The 9719-nt window shown below is 50.7% G+C and overlaps 29 non-coding genes across 29 annotated transcripts; all 29 read left to right on the top strand.

Annotated features, from left to right (window-relative positions):
- The first annotated feature begins 56 nt into the window (after window positions 1-56).
- On the top strand, window positions 57-175 carry LOC145085221 (5S ribosomal RNA). The gene has a single exon (XR_013699631.1). It is a non-coding gene; the product is annotated as a 5S ribosomal RNA (ribosomal RNA).
- A 218-nt stretch (window positions 176-393) lies between these two features.
- On the top strand, window positions 394-512 carry LOC145081596 (5S ribosomal RNA). The gene has a single exon (XR_013696145.1). It is a non-coding gene; the product is annotated as a 5S ribosomal RNA (ribosomal RNA).
- A 218-nt stretch (window positions 513-730) lies between these two features.
- LOC145083578 (5S ribosomal RNA) lies at window positions 731-849 on the top strand. The gene has a single exon (XR_013698048.1). It is a non-coding gene; the product is annotated as a 5S ribosomal RNA (ribosomal RNA).
- Window positions 850-1066: 217 nt separating this feature from the next.
- LOC145085101 (5S ribosomal RNA) lies at window positions 1067-1185 on the top strand. The gene has a single exon (XR_013699515.1). It is a non-coding gene; the product is annotated as a 5S ribosomal RNA (ribosomal RNA).
- A 218-nt stretch (window positions 1186-1403) lies between these two features.
- Window positions 1404-1522, top strand: LOC145083968 (5S ribosomal RNA). Its single transcript, XR_013698428.1, has one exon. It is a non-coding gene; the product is annotated as a 5S ribosomal RNA (ribosomal RNA).
- Window positions 1523-1740: 218 nt separating this feature from the next.
- On the top strand, window positions 1741-1859 carry LOC145081598 (5S ribosomal RNA). Its single transcript, XR_013696147.1, has one exon. It is a non-coding gene; the product is annotated as a 5S ribosomal RNA (ribosomal RNA).
- A 218-nt stretch (window positions 1860-2077) lies between these two features.
- Window positions 2078-2196, top strand: LOC145081599 (5S ribosomal RNA). The gene has a single exon (XR_013696148.1). It is a non-coding gene; the product is annotated as a 5S ribosomal RNA (ribosomal RNA).
- A 218-nt stretch (window positions 2197-2414) lies between these two features.
- On the top strand, window positions 2415-2533 carry LOC145085222 (5S ribosomal RNA). The gene has a single exon (XR_013699632.1). It is a non-coding gene; the product is annotated as a 5S ribosomal RNA (ribosomal RNA).
- Window positions 2534-2751: 218 nt separating this feature from the next.
- Window positions 2752-2870, top strand: LOC145081600 (5S ribosomal RNA). The gene has a single exon (XR_013696149.1). It is a non-coding gene; the product is annotated as a 5S ribosomal RNA (ribosomal RNA).
- A 218-nt stretch (window positions 2871-3088) lies between these two features.
- On the top strand, window positions 3089-3207 carry LOC145085223 (5S ribosomal RNA). The gene has a single exon (XR_013699633.1). It is a non-coding gene; the product is annotated as a 5S ribosomal RNA (ribosomal RNA).
- A 218-nt stretch (window positions 3208-3425) lies between these two features.
- Window positions 3426-3544, top strand: LOC145081601 (5S ribosomal RNA). The gene has a single exon (XR_013696150.1). It is a non-coding gene; the product is annotated as a 5S ribosomal RNA (ribosomal RNA).
- Window positions 3545-3762: 218 nt separating this feature from the next.
- Window positions 3763-3881, top strand: LOC145081602 (5S ribosomal RNA). The gene has a single exon (XR_013696151.1). It is a non-coding gene; the product is annotated as a 5S ribosomal RNA (ribosomal RNA).
- Window positions 3882-4099: 218 nt separating this feature from the next.
- Window positions 4100-4218, top strand: LOC145081603 (5S ribosomal RNA). Its single transcript, XR_013696152.1, has one exon. It is a non-coding gene; the product is annotated as a 5S ribosomal RNA (ribosomal RNA).
- A 218-nt stretch (window positions 4219-4436) lies between these two features.
- LOC145085224 (5S ribosomal RNA) lies at window positions 4437-4555 on the top strand. The gene has a single exon (XR_013699634.1). It is a non-coding gene; the product is annotated as a 5S ribosomal RNA (ribosomal RNA).
- A 218-nt stretch (window positions 4556-4773) lies between these two features.
- LOC145085225 (5S ribosomal RNA) lies at window positions 4774-4892 on the top strand. The gene has a single exon (XR_013699635.1). It is a non-coding gene; the product is annotated as a 5S ribosomal RNA (ribosomal RNA).
- A 218-nt stretch (window positions 4893-5110) lies between these two features.
- Window positions 5111-5229, top strand: LOC145081604 (5S ribosomal RNA). Its single transcript, XR_013696153.1, has one exon. It is a non-coding gene; the product is annotated as a 5S ribosomal RNA (ribosomal RNA).
- Window positions 5230-5447: 218 nt separating this feature from the next.
- Window positions 5448-5566, top strand: LOC145083246 (5S ribosomal RNA). Its single transcript, XR_013697725.1, has one exon. It is a non-coding gene; the product is annotated as a 5S ribosomal RNA (ribosomal RNA).
- Window positions 5567-5784: 218 nt separating this feature from the next.
- LOC145085227 (5S ribosomal RNA) lies at window positions 5785-5903 on the top strand. The gene has a single exon (XR_013699637.1). It is a non-coding gene; the product is annotated as a 5S ribosomal RNA (ribosomal RNA).
- Window positions 5904-6121: 218 nt separating this feature from the next.
- Window positions 6122-6240, top strand: LOC145081605 (5S ribosomal RNA). The gene has a single exon (XR_013696154.1). It is a non-coding gene; the product is annotated as a 5S ribosomal RNA (ribosomal RNA).
- Window positions 6241-6458: 218 nt separating this feature from the next.
- On the top strand, window positions 6459-6577 carry LOC145081606 (5S ribosomal RNA). The gene has a single exon (XR_013696155.1). It is a non-coding gene; the product is annotated as a 5S ribosomal RNA (ribosomal RNA).
- Window positions 6578-6795: 218 nt separating this feature from the next.
- On the top strand, window positions 6796-6914 carry LOC145083580 (5S ribosomal RNA). Its single transcript, XR_013698050.1, has one exon. It is a non-coding gene; the product is annotated as a 5S ribosomal RNA (ribosomal RNA).
- A 217-nt stretch (window positions 6915-7131) lies between these two features.
- Window positions 7132-7250, top strand: LOC145085102 (5S ribosomal RNA). The gene has a single exon (XR_013699516.1). It is a non-coding gene; the product is annotated as a 5S ribosomal RNA (ribosomal RNA).
- A 219-nt stretch (window positions 7251-7469) lies between these two features.
- Window positions 7470-7588, top strand: LOC145085228 (5S ribosomal RNA). Its single transcript, XR_013699638.1, has one exon. It is a non-coding gene; the product is annotated as a 5S ribosomal RNA (ribosomal RNA).
- Window positions 7589-7806: 218 nt separating this feature from the next.
- LOC145081607 (5S ribosomal RNA) lies at window positions 7807-7925 on the top strand. Its single transcript, XR_013696156.1, has one exon. It is a non-coding gene; the product is annotated as a 5S ribosomal RNA (ribosomal RNA).
- A 218-nt stretch (window positions 7926-8143) lies between these two features.
- LOC145081609 (5S ribosomal RNA) lies at window positions 8144-8262 on the top strand. Its single transcript, XR_013696158.1, has one exon. It is a non-coding gene; the product is annotated as a 5S ribosomal RNA (ribosomal RNA).
- A 218-nt stretch (window positions 8263-8480) lies between these two features.
- Window positions 8481-8599, top strand: LOC145083581 (5S ribosomal RNA). The gene has a single exon (XR_013698051.1). It is a non-coding gene; the product is annotated as a 5S ribosomal RNA (ribosomal RNA).
- Window positions 8600-8816: 217 nt separating this feature from the next.
- LOC145085103 (5S ribosomal RNA) lies at window positions 8817-8935 on the top strand. Its single transcript, XR_013699517.1, has one exon. It is a non-coding gene; the product is annotated as a 5S ribosomal RNA (ribosomal RNA).
- Window positions 8936-9154: 219 nt separating this feature from the next.
- Window positions 9155-9273, top strand: LOC145083970 (5S ribosomal RNA). The gene has a single exon (XR_013698429.1). It is a non-coding gene; the product is annotated as a 5S ribosomal RNA (ribosomal RNA).
- A 218-nt stretch (window positions 9274-9491) lies between these two features.
- LOC145081697 (5S ribosomal RNA) lies at window positions 9492-9610 on the top strand. Its single transcript, XR_013696241.1, has one exon. It is a non-coding gene; the product is annotated as a 5S ribosomal RNA (ribosomal RNA).
- The last annotated feature ends 109 nt before the right edge of the window (window positions 9611-9719 follow it).

Here is a 9719-nt window from a genome sequence, read left to right on the forward strand (position 1 = left end):
CAAACGACGTTCTGCGTCTTGTAAGACATAAAAACAATAAGCATGGATAGTATTTCGGGTGCGATCATACCAGCACTAATGCACCGGATCCCATCACAACTCCGCAGTTAAGCGTGCTTGGGCGAGAGTAGTACTAGGATGGGTGACCCCCTGGGAAGTCCTCGTGTTGCACCCCCTTTTTCGTTGCCCGTTTGCGTTTTTTTAGGTTTTAGGTGCGTTTTTTTTTTCTTTCTTGCTATGTCGATGCTCGGGCGGCATCCGGTTCATCGTTGATTGTTTCCGCGTTTCCCGAACGGAGCCGATCCCTCACGTGGGTCCCACGCCTCGCGTACGAAAGCAAACGACGTTCTGCGTCTTGTAAGACATAAAAACAATAAGCATGGATAGTATTTCGGGTGCGATCATACCAGCACTAATGCACCGGATCCCATCAGAACTCCGCAGTTAAGCGTGCTTGGGCGAGAGTAGTACTAGGATGGGTGACCCCCTGGGAAGTCCTCGTGTTGCACCCCCTTTTTCGTTGCCCGTTTGCGTTTTTTTAGGTTTTAGGTGCGTTTTTTTTTTCTTTCTTGCTTTGTCGATGCTCGGGCGGCATCCGGTTCATCGTTGATTGTTTCCGCGTTTCCCGAACGGAGCCGATCCCTCACGTGGGTCCCACGCCTCGCGTACGAAAGCAAACGACGTTCTGCGTCTTGTAAGACATAAAAACAATAAGCATGGATAGTATTTCGGGTGCGATCATACCAGCACTAATGCACCGGATCCCATCAGAACTCTGCAGTTAAGCGTGCTTGGGCGAGAGTAGTACTAGGATGGGTGACCCCCTGGGAAGTCCTCGTGTTGCACCCCCTTTTTCGTTGCCCGTTTGCGTTTTTTTAGGTTTTAGGTGCGTTTTTTTTTCTTTCTTGCTATGTCGATGCTCGGGCGGCATCCGGTTCATCGTTGATTGTTTCCGCGTTTCCCGAACGGAGCCGATCCCTCACGTGGGTCCCACGCCTCGCGTTCGAAAGCAAACGACGTTCTGCGTCTTGTAAGACATAAAAACAATAAGCATGGATAGTATTTCGGGTGCGGTCATACCAGCACAAATGCACCGGATCCCATCAGAAATCCGCAGTTAAGCGTGCTTGGGCGAGAGTAGTACTAGGATGGGTGACCCCCTGGGAAGTCCTCGTGTTGCACCCCCTTTTTCGTTGCCCGTTTGCGTTTTTTTAGGTTTTAGGTGCGTTTTTTTTTTCTTTCTTGCTATGTCTATGCTCGGGCGGCATCCGGTTCATCGTTGATTGTTTCCGCGTTTCCCGAACGGAGCCGATCCCTCACGTGGGTCCCACGCCTCGCGTTCGAAAGCAAACGACGTTCTGCGTCTTGTAAGACATAAAAACAATAAGCATGGATAGTATTTCGGGTGCGATCATACCAGCACTAATGCACCGGATCCCATCAGAACTCTGCAGTTAAGCGTGCTTGGGCGAGAGTAGTACTAGGATGGGTGACCCCTTGGGAAGTCCTCGTGTTGCACCCCCTTTTTCGTTGCCCGTTTGCGTTTTTTTAGGTTTTAGGTGCGTTTTTTTTTTCTTTCTTGCTATGTCTATGCTCGGGCGGCATCCGGTTCATCGTTGATTGTTTCCGCGTTTCCCGAACGGAGCCGATCCCTCACGTGGGTCCCACGCCTCGCGTTCGAAAGCAAACGACGTTCTGCGTCTTGTAAGACATAAAAACAATAAGCATGGATAGTATTTCGGGTGCGATCATACCAGCACTAATGCACCGGATCCCATCAGAACTCCGCAGTTAAGCGTGCTTGGGCGAGAGTAGTACTAGGATGGGTGACCCCCTGGGAAGTCCTCGTGTTGCACCCCCTTTTTCGTTGCCCGTTTGCGTTTTTTTAGGTTTTAGGTGCGTTTTTTTTTTCTTTCTTGCTATGTTGATGCTCGGGCGGCATCCGGTTCATCGTTGATTGTTTCCGCGTTTCCCGAACGGAGCCGATCCCTCACGTGGGTCCCACGCCTCGCGTACGAAAGCAAACGACGTTCTGCGTCTTGTAAGACATAAAAACAATAAGCATGGATAGTATTTCGGGTGCGATCATACCAGCACTAATGCACCGGATCCCATCAGAACTCCGCAGTTAAGCGTGCTTGGGCGAGAGTAGTACTAGGATGGGTGACCCCCTGGGAAGTCCTCGTGTTGCACCCCCTTTTTCGTTGCCCGTTTGCGTTTTTTTAGGTTTTAGGTGCGTTTTTTTTTTCTTTCTTGCTATGTCGATGCTCGGGCGGCATCCGGTTCATCGTTGATTGTTTCCGCGTTTCCCGAACGGAGCCGATCCCTCACGTGGGTCCCACGCCTCGCGTTCGAAAGCAAACGACGTTCTGCGTCTTGTAAGACATAAAAACAATAAGCATGGATAGTATTTCGGGTGCGATCATACCAGCACTAATGCACCGGATCCCATCACAACTCCGCAGTTAAGCGTGCTTGGGCGAGAGTAGTACTAGGATGGGTGACCCCCTGGGAAGTCCTCGTGTTGCACCCCCTTTTTCGTTGCCCGTTTGCGTTTTTTTAGGTTTTAGGTGCGTTTTTTTTTTCTTTCTTGCTATGTCTATGCTCGGGCGGCATCCGGTTCATCGTTGATTGTTTCCGCGTTTCCCGAACGGAGCCGATCCCTCACGTGGGTCCCACGCCTCGCGTTCGAAAGCAAACGACGTTCTGCGTCTTGTAAGACATAAAAACAATAAGCATGGATAGTATTTCGGGTGCGATCATACCAGCACTAATGCACCGGATCCCATCAGAACTCCGCAGTTAAGCGTGCTTGGGCGAGAGTAGTACTAGGATGGGTGACCCCCTGGGAAGTCCTCGTGTTGCACCCCCTTTTTCGTTGCCCGTTTGCGTTTTTTTAGGTTTTAGGTGCGTTTTTTTTTTCTTTCTTGCTATGTCGATGCTCGGGCGGCATCCGGTTCATCGTTGATTGTTTCCGCGTTTCCCGAACGGAGCCGATCCCTCACGTGGGTCCCACGCCTCGCGTTCGAAAGCAAACGACGTTCTGCGTCTTGTAAGACATAAAAACAATAAGCATGGATAGTATTTCGGGTGCGATCATACCAGCACTAATGCACCGGATCCCATCACAACTCCGCAGTTAAGCGTGCTTGGGCGAGAGTAGTACTAGGATGGGTGACCCCCTGGGAAGTCCTCGTGTTGCACCCCCTTTTTCGTTGCCCGTTTGCGTTTTTTTAGGTTTTAGGTGCGTTTTTTTTTTCTTTCTTGCTATGTCTATGCTCGGGCGGCATCCGGTTCATCGTTGATTGTTTCCGCGTTTCCCGAACGGAGCCGATCCCTCACGTGGGTCCCACGCCTCGCGTTCGAAAGCAAACGACGTTCTGCGTCTTGTAAGACATAAAAACAATAAGCATGGATAGTATTTCGGGTGCGATCATACCAGCACTAATGCACCGGATCCCATCAGAACTCCGCAGTTAAGCGTGCTTGGGCGAGAGTAGTACTAGGATGGGTGACCCCCTGGGAAGTCCTCGTGTTGCACCCCCTTTTTCGTTGCCCGTTTGCGTTTTTTTAGGTTTTAGGTGCGTTTTTTTTTTCTTTCTTGCTATGTCTATGCTCGGGCGGCATCCGGTTCATCGTTGATTGTTTCCGCGTTTCCCGAACGGAGCCGATCCCTCACGTGGGTCCCACGCCTCGCGTTCGAAAGCAAACGACGTTCTGCGTCTTGTAAGACATAAAAACAATAAGCATGGATAGTATTTCGGGTGCGATCATACCAGCACTAATGCACCGGATCCCATCAGAACTCCGCAGTTAAGCGTGCTTGGGCGAGAGTAGTACTAGGATGGGTGACCCCCTGGGAAGTCCTCGTGTTGCACCCCCTTTTTCGTTGCCCGTTTGCGTTTTTTTAGGTTTTAGGTGCGTTTTTTTTTTCTTTCTTGCTATGTTGATGCTCGGGCGGCATCCGGTTCATCGTTGATTGTTTCCGCGTTTCCCGAACGGAGCCGATCCCTCACGTGGGTCCCACGCCTCGCGTACGAAAGCAAACGACGTTCTGCGTCTTGTAAGACATAAAAACAATAAGCATGGATAGTATTTCGGGTGCGATCATACCAGCACTAATGCACCGGATCCCATCAGAACTCCGCAGTTAAGCGTGCTTGGGCGAGAGTAGTACTAGGATGGGTGACCCCCTGGGAAGTCCTCGTGTTGCACCCCCTTTTTCGTTGCCCGTTTGCGTTTTTTTAGGTTTTAGGTGCGTTTTTTTTTTCTTTCTTGCTATGTCGATGCTCGGGCGGCATCCGGTTCATCGTTGATTGTTTCCGCGTTTCCCGAACGGAGCCGATCCCTCACGTGGGTCCCACGCCTCGCGTTCGAAAGCAAACGACGTTCTGCGTCTTGTAAGACATAAAAACAATAAGCATGGATAGTATTTCGGGTGCGATCATACCAGCACTAATGCACCGGATCCCATCACAACTCCGCAGTTAAGCGTGCTTGGGCGAGAGTAGTACTAGGATGGGTGACCCCCTGGGAAGTCCTCGTGTTGCACCCCCTTTTTCGTTGCCCGTTTGCGTTTTTTTAGGTTTTAGGTGCGTTTTTTTTTTCTTTCTTGCTATGTCTATGCTCGGGCGGCATCCGGTTCATCGTTGATTGTTTCCGCGTTTCCCGAACGGAGCCGATCCCTCACGTGGGTCCCACGCCTCGCGTTCGAAAGCAAACGACGTTCTGCGTCTTGTAAGACATAAAAACAATAAGCATGGATAGTATTTCGGGTGCGATCATACCAGCACTAATGCACCGGATCCCATCACAACTCCGCAGTTAAGCGTGCTTGGGCGAGAGTAGTACTAGGATGGGTGACCCCCTGGGAAGTCCTCGTGTTGCACCCCCTTTTTCGTTGCCCGTTTGCGTTTTTTTAGGTTTTAGGTGCGTTTTTTTTTTCTTTCTTGCTATGTCTATGCTCGGGCGGCATCCGGTTCATCGTTGATTGTTTCCGCGTTTCCCGAACGGAGCCGATCCCTCACGTGGGTCCCACGCCTCGCGTTCGAAAGCAAACGACGTTCTGCGTCTTGTAAGACATAAAAACAATAAGCATGGATAGTATTTCGGGTGCGATCATACCAGCACTAATGCACCGGATCCCATCAGAACTCCGCAGTTAAGCGTGCTTGGGCGAGAGTAGTACTAGGATGGGTGACCCCCTGGGAAGTCCTCGTGTTGCACCCCCTTTTTCGTTGCCCGTTTGCGTTTTTTTAGGTTTTAGGTGCGTTTTTTTTTTCTTTCTTGCTATGTCTATGCTCGGGCGGCATCCGGTTCATCGTTGATTGTTTCCGCGTTTCCCGAACGGAGCCGATCCCTCACGTGGGTCCCACACCTCGCGTACGAAAGCAAACGACGTTCTGCGTCTTGTAAGACATAAAAACAATAAGCATGGATAGTATTTCGGGTGCGATCATACCAGCACTAATGCACCGGATCCCATCAGAACTCCGCAGTTAAACGTGCTTGGGCGAGAGTAGTACTAGGATGGGTGACCCCCTGGGAAGTCCTCGTGTTGCACCCCCTTTTTCGTTGCCCGTTTGCGTTTTTTTAGGTTTTAGGTGCGTTTTTTTTTTCTTTCTTGCTATGTCGATGCTCGGGCGGCATCCGGTTCATCGTTGATTGTTTCCGCGTTTCCCGAACGGAGCCGATCCCTCACGTGGGTCCCACGCCTCGCGTTCGAAAGCAAACGACGTTCTGCGTCTTGTAAGACATAAAAACAATAAGCATGGATAGTATTTCGGGTGCGATCATACCAGCACTAATGCACCGGATCCCATCACAACTCCGCAGTTAAGCGTGCTTGGGCGAGAGTAGTACTAGGATGGGTGACCCCCTGGGAAGTCCTCGTGTTGCACCCCCTTTTTCGTTGCCCGTTTGCGTTTTTTTAGGTTTTAGGTGCGTTTTTTTTTTCTTTCTTGCTATGTCTATGCTCGGGCGGCATCCGGTTCATCGTTGATTGTTTCCGCGTTTCCCGAACGGAGCCGATCCCTCACGTGGGTCCCACGCCTCGCGTTCGAAAGCAAACGACGTTCTGCGTCTTGTAAGACATAAAAACAATAAGCATGGATAGTATTTCGGGTGCGATCATACCAGCACTAATGCACCGGATCCCATCAGAACTCCGCAGTTAAGCGTGCTTGGGCGAGAGTAGTACTAGGATGGGTGACCCCCTGGGAAGTCCTCGTGTTGCACCCCCTTTTTCGTTGCCCGTTTGCGTTTTTTTAGGTTTTAGGTGCGTTTTTTTTTTCTTTCTTGCTATGTCTATGCTCGGGCGGCATCCGGTTCATCGTTGATTGTTTCCGCGTTTCCCGAACGGAGCCGATCCCTCACGTGGGTCCCACGCCTCGCGTTCGAAAGCAAACGACGTTCTGCGTCTTGTAAGACATAAAAACAATAAGCATGGATAGTATTTCGGGTGCGATCATACCAGCACTAATGCACCGGATCCCATCAGAACTCCGCAGTTAAGCGTGCTTGGGCGAGAGTAGTACTAGGATGGGTGACCCCCTGGGAAGTCCTCGTGTTGCACCCCCTTTTTCGTTGCCCGTTTGCGTTTTTTTAGGTTTTAGGTGCGTTTTTTTTTTCTTTCTTGCTATGTCTATGCTCGGGCGGCATCCGGTTCATCGTTGATTGTTTCCGCGTTTCCCGAACGGAGCCGATCCCTCACGTGGGTCCCACGCCTCGCGTACGAAAGCAAACGACGTTCTGCGTCTTGTAAGACATAAAAACAATAAGCATGGATAGTATTTCGGGTGCGATCATACCAGCACTAATGCACCGGATCCCATCAGAACTCTGCAGTTAAGCGTGCTTGGGCGAGAGTAGTACTAGGATGGGTGACCCCCTGGGAAGTCCTCGTGTTGCACCCCCTTTTTCGTTGCCCGTTTGCGTTTTTTTAGGTTTTAGGTGCGTTTTTTTTTCTTTCTTGCTATGTCGATGCTCGGGCGGCATCCGGTTCATCGTTGATTGTTTCCGCGTTTCCCGAACGGAGCCGATCCCTCACGTGGGTCCCACGCCTCGCGTTCGAAAGCAAACGACGTTCTGCGTCTTGTAAGACATAAAAACAATAAGCATGGATAGTATTTCGGGTGCGGTCATACCAGCACAAATGCACCGGATCCCATCAGAAATCCGCAGTTAAGCGTGCTTGGGCGAGAGTAGTACTAGGATGGGTGACCCCCTGGGAAGTCCTCGTGTTGCACCCCCTTTTTCGTTGCCCGTTTGCGTTTTTTTAGGTTTTAGGTGCGTTTTTTTTTTTCTTTCTTGCTATGTCTATGCTCGGGCGGCATCCGGTTCATCGTTGATTGTTTCCGCGTTTCCCGAACGGAGCCGATCCCTCACGTGGGTCCCACGCCTCGCGTTCGAAAGCAAACGACGTTCTGCGTCTTGTAAGACATAAAAACAATAAGCATGGATAGTATTTCGGGTGCGATCATACCAGCACTAATGCACCGGATCCCATCACAACTCCGCAGTTAAGCGTGCTTGGGCGAGAGTAGTACTAGGATGGGTGACCCCCTGGGAAGTCCTCGTGTTGCACCCCCTTTTTCGTTGCCCGTTTGCGTTTTTTTAGGTTTTAGGTGCGTTTTTTTTTTCTTTCTTGCTATGTCTATGCTCGGGCGGCATCCGGTTCATCGTTGATTGTTTCCGCGTTTCCCGAACGGAGCCGATCCCTCACGTGGGTCCCACGCCTCGCGTTCGAAAGCAAACGACGTTCTGCGTCTTGTAAGACATAAAAACAATAAGCATGGATAGTATTTCGGGTGCGATCATACCAGCACTAATGCACCGGATCCCATCAGAACTCCGCAGTTAAGCGTGCTTGGGCGAGAGTAGTACTAGGATGGGTGACCCCCTGGGAAGTCCTCGTGTTGCACCCCCTTTTTCGTTGCCCGTTTGCGTTTTTTTAGGTTTTAGGTGCGTTTTTTTTTTCTTTCTTGCTATGTCTATGCTCGGGCGGCATCCGGTTCATCGTTGATTGTTTCCGCGTTTCCCGAACGGAGCCGATCCCTCACGTGGGTCCCACGCCTCGCGTTCGAAAGCAAACGACGTTCTGCGTCTTGTAAGACATAAAAACAATAAGCATGGATAGTATTTCGGGTGCGATCATACCAGCACTAATGCACCGGATCCCATCAGAACTCCGCAGTTAAGCGTGCTTGGGCGAGAGTAGTACTAGGATGGGTGACCCCCTGGGAAGTCCTCGTGTTGCACCCCCTTTTTCGTTGCCCGTTTGCGTTTTTTTAGGTTTTAGGTGCGTTTTTTTTTTCTTTCTTGCTATGTCTATGCTCGGGCGGCATCCGGTTCATCGTTGATTGTTTCCGCGTTTCCCGAACGGAGCCGATCCCTCACGTGGGTCCCACGCCTCGCGTACGAAAGCAAACGACGTTCTGCGTCTTGTAAGACATAAAAACAATAAGCATGGATAGTATTTCGGGTGCGATCATACCAGCACTAATGCACCGGATCCCATCAGAACTCTGCAGTTAAGCGTGCTTGGGCGAGAGTAGTACTAGGATGGGTGACCCCCTGGGAAGTCCTCGTGTTGCACCCCCTTTTTCGTTGCCCGTTTGCGTTTTTTTAGGTTTTAGGTGCGTTTTTTTTTCTTTCTTGCTATGTCGATGCTCGGGCGGCATCCGGTTCATCGTTGATTGTTTCCGCGTTTCCCGAACGGAGCCGATCCCTCACGTGGGTCCCACGCCTCGCGTTCGAAAGCAAACGACGTTCTGCGTCTTGTAAGACATAAAAACAATAAGCATGGATAGTATTTCGGGTGCGGTCATACCAGCACAAATGCACCGGATCCCATCAGAAATCCGCAGTTAAGCGTGCTTGGGCGAGAGTAGTACTAGGATGGGTGACCCCCTGGGAAGTCCTCGTGTTGCACCCCCTTTTTCGTTGCCCGTTTGCGTTTTTTTAGGTTTTAGGTGCGTTTTTTTTTTTCTTTCTTGCTATGTCTATGCTCGGGCGGCATCCGGTTCATCGTTGATTGTTTCCGCGTTTCCCGAACGGAGCCGATCCCTCACGTGGGTCCCACGCCTCGCGTTCGAAAGCAAACGACGTTCTGCGTCTTGTAAGACATAAAAACAATAAGCATGGATAGTATTTCGGGTGCGATCATACCAGCACTAATGCACCGGATCCCATCAGAACTCTGCAGTTAAGCGTGCTTGGGCGAGAGTAGTACTAGGATGGGTGACCCCTTGGGAAGTCCTCGTGTTGCACCCCCTTTTTCGTTGCCCGTTTGCGTTTTTTTAGGTTTTAGGTGCGTTTTTTTTTTCTTTCTTGCTATGTCTATGCTCGGGCGGCATCCGGTTCATCGTTGATTGTTTCCGCGTTTCCCGAACGGAGCCGATCCCTCACGTGGGTCCCACGCCTCGCGTTCGAAAGCAAACGACGTTCTGCGTCTTGTAAGACATAAAAACAATAAGCATGGATAGTATTTCGGGTGCGATCATACCAGCACGAATGCACCGGATCCCATCAGAACTCCGCAGTTAAGCGTGCTTGGGCGAGAGTAGTACTAGGATGGGTGACCCCCTGGGAAGTCCTCGTGTTGCACCCCCTTTTTCGTTGCCCGTTTGCGTTTTTTTAGGTTTTAGGTGCGTTTTTTTTTTCTTTCTTGCTATGTTGATGCTCGGGCGGCATCCGGTTCATCGTTGATTGTTTCCGCG

The sequence above is a fragment of the Lactuca serriola genome, chromosome 1 (genome assembly GCF_051521515.1).
Source record: "Lactuca serriola cultivar US96UC23 chromosome 1, Lser_US96UC23_V15, whole genome shotgun sequence".
Lineage (NCBI taxonomy): Eukaryota > Viridiplantae > Streptophyta > Magnoliopsida > Asterales > Asteraceae > Lactuca > Lactuca serriola.